The sequence below is a fragment of the Lissotriton vulgaris genome, chromosome 12, assembly GCF_964263255.1.
Source record: "Lissotriton vulgaris chromosome 12, aLisVul1.2, whole genome shotgun sequence".
NCBI classification, from domain to species: Eukaryota; Metazoa; Chordata; class Amphibia; order Caudata; family Salamandridae; genus Lissotriton; species Lissotriton vulgaris.
The window spans coordinates 281,342,864-281,349,887 of NC_141700.1; positions in this window are offsets into that span (position 1 = coordinate 281,342,864).

Here is a 7,024-nt window from a genome sequence, read left to right on the forward strand (position 1 = left end):
CAGGAAGAGCGCACCACAAGCTCACTGCCCCCAAGAGACAGCCCAGGCGCCCTCCAGGACACCAGCACGGGGTGGAGGAGATTGCAACAACCGGCCACCGAGGCCACAGAAGGCCCGCCCCTGTACCGACCAAACAAACAGCAGGAAGGAAAGAAGGCCAGCAGGACTCCAAACACCAGGCAGGGAGCCCAGGAGCACCGCCATGTGCAGCCCCTGGACTCGCCAAACAGCAGTAGCCGCCCGTCTCTCAGACCGGCCAAGTCCCAGGAAGACGCGTGCTGTAACCCGGAAGAAACCTGGAGGAACGGCGCCCAAGCTGCAAAGGGCCAGGCGCCCATCAACGTGGCTCCTGGCAAGCCCAGCAGGCCAGGAGAACGCAGAGCAGGACATCGAGGACAGCCCAGCAGCCCGACGAGACATCCAGAAAAGATCAGGTAAGACAGCAAACACGTCCCATTCTGTCGGAAATACAGAAAAAAAGAACAGGCTGCATGCTGGGCTGGTACCCCTTATGTACTCCCAGTGGGAGGGAGTGGGTTAGGTATCCCAGCATGCTCCTGTTCTTTTTTTCTGACGCGGAGATGGTTATCTCCACTATGTTCAGGAATGGGACGAGGACAGGAGGGACCTGGGGGTAATCACATCATGTGCACGACAGGTTGTGTTTAGCATAGACCCAAGCACCAATTATGTCCGTTACAGTTTCAACCTCTGCTTCAGGACTCTGCTCAGGACTGAAATGAATTGCAGCCACTTCCAACAGTAGCCATTCAGCGGATTCCAAAGACCCTCCAGATCATCTCCGTGCACACACGTGTAGTACCCCACAGCAGCAAACAGCCCTTCATATTCATTCTCTTCCCATTGTCACCGAGTTCACATGTAAAACCTCTTCCTGTTACTTGTCAAAGAGGACTCCTGAATATGTCAGAGTTCACACAATATAAGCCCTTCCTATTGAATTTGTCGAGTCATTTAAAATGTAAACCCCTTCCTCCTGTATTGGCCATGTAAAGCTAATTCCTGCTCTATTTGTTAAGAAAGGGCCTGATTTAGAGTTTGGTGGACGGGTTATTCCGTCACAAATACGACTGATATCTCGTCTGCCTTATTACAAGTGTATTGTATCCCATGACACTGGTCCTAAGGTGGAGGGGGTATCCATCACGTTTGTGAGGGATACGTGTCCTTTAAACCAGGCCCGAAGTCTTGAAGAGTTACTGGCAATGAATCTATTTCATAGGCGGACTGACACAACCGCCAACAATGAAATACCCATAAGGAATAAAACGATCAACAATAAAACAATGGAATCACGTTGCTATGGGTCCCAAACTATACACCATGTGTATTACCTTAGCTTTTGCCTTCATGGAGCCAGGCTGAGCATCCAAAGTGTTACTGTAGAATGTGGTGTGGGTTAGACCCTCAGAACTCTGCAAAACACACAATAAAAATGAATAGGTTAGACCCTCAGAACTCTGCAAAACACACAATAAAAATGAATAGGTTAGACCCTCAGACCTCTGCAAAACACACAATAAAAATGAATAGGTTAGACCCTCAGACCTCTGCAAAACACACAATAAAAATGAATAGGTTAGACCCTCAGACCTCTGCAAAACACACAATAAAAAATGAATAGGTTAGACCCTCAGAACTCTGCAAAACACACAATAAAAATGAATAGGTTAGACCCTCAGACCTCTGCAAAACACACAATAAAAATGAATAGGTTATACCCACAGATCTCTGCAAAACACACAATAAAAATGAATAGGTTAGACCTTCAGAACTCTGCAAAACACACAATAAAAAATGAATAGGTTAGACCCTCAGAACTCTGCAAAACACACAATAAAAATGAATAGGTTAGACCCTCAGACCTCTGCAAAACACTTAATAAAAATGAATAGGTTAGACCCCCAGACCTCTGCAAAACACACAATAAAAATGAATACATCTAGGTCCAATCAGTGTTTTTTATAACAGAAAATGGTTATATCACACAAGTAAATATCACACAAAGTTGAGAATGTACACAATGAAAACCAGACCTTTCGTGTCACTCCTAAACAAGAGATCTGTGTTGTAAGGTTTGAGAGAGCGCAATTTGAATAAAAAGCATATCTGTACCATAATCATGAGCATATCGCATAAAACGTAGAAGTTGTAACGTGAATTAGCATTTGTAGCATAAATGTAGTAGCAGATGTAACCAATGTAATAGGAAATGTATTTGTATTCACTTTAGAAAATGCTTTAAATTTAGAAGCCGTATACGTAGTGGGCTAATGTAGAAATGTGTAGAAATGCATACGAACAGTAGAACGTGCAAAACAGAATTCATGTACGTGTATAATTCTAAATGGAGAAGCGGCGAGAAATGTAAAATGAAGAAATGTGCAAAGAGCATATATTAACGATGTAACGAAGGAGAATATAACTTTATATTCTATGTATAAGAGTTATATTCTATGTAAAATGTATTCACTTATAAGTAAACGATTTGCTAAATTCGATTATATATAAATGTGTGTTAAAGGTTATACTGTGTAGAAGAGTTTGTAGGAATGTTAGAAGAGTTGGGTCATGTGTGATTTTAACCTGACTGACCAAGGGTTCGCAGGAGTGTAGTCCGCTGTATGTAATTTAGTGGGCTCACAGGAGTCGTGAATAGCTTTGATTTAAATGCACGAGCCAAAGAGTCAAAGGTTTTGTTAAATTTCAAGTGACAAATGCTAGACGAAGTTTATGGCCTAAACGTGATAAGAGACGCTTGGAATTTGAGTCTTGTTTAGAAAAGACCGTTCACAGGACCAAATGAGGTTACGAATACAGCCGTACAGAATGAAGTTCTGATGAGGTGATAGACTTTGCTCTGAAAGTGTCAAATGGAATGTCAATGAAGTCACCAGCAAGAAGATGAAGATGGCGTCTAGGAGAAAGGTCAACTTAACGGACGACGCGAAGAGACGAAGCTATGGAAAGACCTAGAAAATGACATCATATGTATGTGTATGTGGTGGGCGTCAAGGGGCGTTCCATCTATACGGTGATTGTGTATTTAGGGACAGCACCCAGGGGAGAAGAGCAGCGAAGAGCTCAGAGCGCAGAAAGAGAGAACAGAGCGCAAGAGAGCAGTAGGCCGAGGACCCTTAGAGAGCGGATGGGTAGGCAGAAAGGGTACTGCTTCTCGACATAAGTTACCATTAGAGGCTAAGAGAGTTTGAACTTCTTTGGAAGTCAAACTGCTGACACCTTTTTTAGGGTAATAGGAACTTGCGAAGTAGGGATGTCACCTAGCATAGAGTAGGGACAGATTTAACTTGTATTCTTTTCTTTGTAGATGACGCAACGGAACCACTTAGTATCTATGTTTTTAATCTGTTGATTCTCGAATTGACTTTAATTGTATTCTTTTGTAGACTGAGGTTCTTTAGGGAATTTATGTTCCTTTTAGTTCCTGTGTATTTGTTGAATCTTATCCTGAGAGGATTGTATTTGCAACTTATTCTGACTTTATATTAAACCTTTTAAACTTTATTAGTTGTAAGTGGTTCTTCAGAGTCGCGTCAGTTTATGTGGTTGATCTAACCTATGTGGGGTTTGTCTTTTACTCAATGACAGAAAATAATCGATCCAAATAGACGAATGAGATAGATATCAAAGTAATCAGAAAAGATATTAAAATCTCATTCCCCGCTGTTGGTAGCAGAGGATGGTTTTCTTCTTGAGGAAGACAACCTAGGTCAGGTCTAGATTACCCCAAGGTCCCTAGTCATCGACGACCAGAAGAAGAATCCCTGCCGAAGAAGGTGCTGACGGTGCGTCGAGAGAAAAGCAGCAGAGTCGGTCGAGAGTGAGTATAAGGGTCATGCGTTGCCAGATTGCGGTGTTTTATGTTGTACCTGTGTTGTAATGTCAAGCGGAGTTGAATGCCTGTAGTGTGATTGAGGGAAGGTTGTGAGCGCGCGCAACCGGATAAAATCTTAAGATCCAGAGAGGGCTTAAGTGGTTCGGGTGTATCGAACACCCTGAGTAATTTGTCTACCATTTTAAAGGGGGTCATGAGGTACCATTGATCGCCCGCAGACCGATGATAGGGGGAGTGTTTGAGTGAGTGTATGAGTAACGGACGCTGGTCGTACGTTTACTGTGTGTAAGTAACCTATCAGTTAAGGCGAGCGTCCGAAGTGAGAGGAAGACGTCTCGTCAGTTGAGGTGACAATTACAGTTAGACTGTGGCCGTACAGTCAGAGAAAAGTGATCGCTTGGACGGAAGTAGTCATTTTTCAGCGTATGAATGAGACGTATGCAAGACCGCGAGGCAAGCTGAGAAAGGAGGGGAACTGCTGCAGAGGGGACGAGTGACGTCAGCGTAGAGCCGCGCTGAGATTGGCCGGTTGGTGTAGAACCACGCTGGGATAGGCTGATTAGCGAGAGCCGTGTAGAGATTGGTGGTTTGTCATCGGGAAGTAAACAAGGAAGAGAATTAATAAGGAAAATCGTAGATTACTGAAAATGAAGTGTTTTAAGCGTTTAAGGGCGATCTTTAAGAGAGATAGAAGAAACTTATATGCAGGAGAAGAAGCTCCACCAGAAGGCACACCAGCTTATCATATGGCAGTGAATGTAGGCTTACACTCGATACTATGGATCTCCGAGTGGAATAAGCTAACAGAAGGGAATAAGGAACTGACGTTTCCGAGATACGGGACGTTTAAGCTAGAAGTATTGAACCAACTGAAAGCGGTAATGCTTGCAACAAGACCTCTACCGAGGCCAACACAGTTCGAAGCACTTAGTGCATGGTTTAGAGCAGCACACGAAAAAAGCGTGAGTAGACGCCAAGAAAGAGTGAGACGATCGGTAAAGGCAGTGCAGGATGCTAAATGGGACGATGAAGCTAAAAAGTGGAGAGTGCAAAAGATAGAAGCAGATAAACTGTTCACAATGTTAGAGACTACGGGAGAAAAGAAACCCCTAGAGGAAGATGAGGATAGCGAGCCAGATGAGGATCTGATAGAGAGGCTATTAACAGATAGACCACCTCCGTACAACAGAGAAGCCGAAAGTCCCGAATTACAGCAAGGGGACGGAGCTAGATGGGGGGAATATAAACCGCTCCCAGTAACAGAGTGGCATACCAGGAAAGGTGAGGAAGTACCTCAATCTAGTCCCGTACAGAGAGTAGTAGGACGATTTGTGGTCCAGAAGGTGCCAGAAACGGAGCATGCAAGGTCGTACCAAATGCCGGATGCTCTACAAGTACCTGTTACCATAGGTCCTATAGTGTCAATCTACAACCCAGAGGGAGCCCAGCAGGAGGAACAGGCACAATGGGACAGGGAAAGGGTAGAGATGGAGAGTAGGAATAATACGATCAATTCCCAAAGGCAGTTGCTAGCACCAAAGAGTCGGAGTACCCCATTGGATTCAGCAACAGGTCCCTGGATAGAACAAGGGAGTCAAAGAGGACAGATGGATTTGAGGGAACCGAAACCGAAATCCTATAAGGAGTTAAGGGAGTATTTGAAAGAATGGGATGCTGCCGAAGAGGCTCAGAATAAAAGATTAGAAACAGGAGCAGAATGGAGAGACCAGGATAACAGGGTCCTCTCTCACTGCGGAGCTGGCGAAAGCAGCCCAGAGTGGGAAAGAGGAAGTCAAGGAAGCAAGGGAGATACTTGCCATACCACCAGTGGCAGCAGACAAATGTGCGATGACAGGAGTGCAGGGTGTGGGGGAGTGCCTCGCCTCATCCTTAGTGAGGGGGAACGAAGGACGCAGGAGTACCGAGATAGTTTCAGGTGCACTCACCATGCCCCGGGCGAAAACGTGCGACATTGGAATCACAAGAGTATAGGGAGTCGCGAAGGGTCTCGCCATACATCCGGCAATCACGGACGAGATCGCGGGAACATGGAGGACCGTGAAGGAGCTTATCGTCTATTGAGCGACACCAGACAGCAAGGGAGTTGCAGTGCTTTAGAACAGAACGGGGGATCCTATCTCGCACCTAAAGAGTCCGAACCGAAAAGACAGGATGCAGCAATGGGGATTAGATCATTGTTCCACCATACCCCAAGGGAGGATGGAAAAGCTTGGGATTTGGAGAGGTGGGAACAAAGAGAAGCAAGAAGAACTCCTCATAACTCACCTGTACCTAGACGTAGGACTCGTAGTGGGGGTGAGAGGGATGTAAAAGAACCACCTAGGAGTGAGCTACTGAGAGCGGAGATAAAAGCAAAACGGCTTGATGTAATGAGTTTAAAATCAGACTTGGATGAAATCATAGACGGCACATTGCCTATGGAAAGGATAGAGCTGTATGATCATGATGAAATACTGTTTATGTCTAAGGATGTTACTCGGAAAGCAAGGTCAGCTCATGAAAAATTATCTGAATTGGCGGACAGGTATATGATAGACATGTCGCGAACTAAAGCTTTACAGGGTAACCATAGACTAACTTGCACGGATCAGGATCTAGATGAGCGTAGAACGATCGCGCTGAAAGTGCACATAAAGGAACTAATCCTGAGTATCAGAGTATGGAGGGATTTGGATAAATGGGAAGAAAGATGGTCTAAGAGGGGATCCGTCAGAAGGAGTACACTTACGAGGTCCCCGGATGGAGAGCTAATGCGAATGGAAGCTTTCCCTTTGCGAGAAATCGCGAACGGAAACTACGTCCATGTGCCCTGGAGTAGGGGGGATTTGGCAGCATTTACCAATTCCTTTCCAAAGCTAAGAGAGAACCCCGTCGAGTGGTATAAGCAGGTAGAGAGATTCGTGAAGATCTCTAAGGTACTGTGGATCGATTTGAACACTCTGTTTGATATCGTAGTACCCGGAGATTTATGGACGGCATGCAAACTTAGTATCGAATGGCCCGCTTGTGAGCCTCCGAGGGATGCCCGGACAAACGGTCCATCAGATAGAGTCATGGAAAAATACGAGAGAGTAATTGCATGGCTAAAAGAGAAAGTGCTGGTGCAAGACATAGACTGGGTTAAGA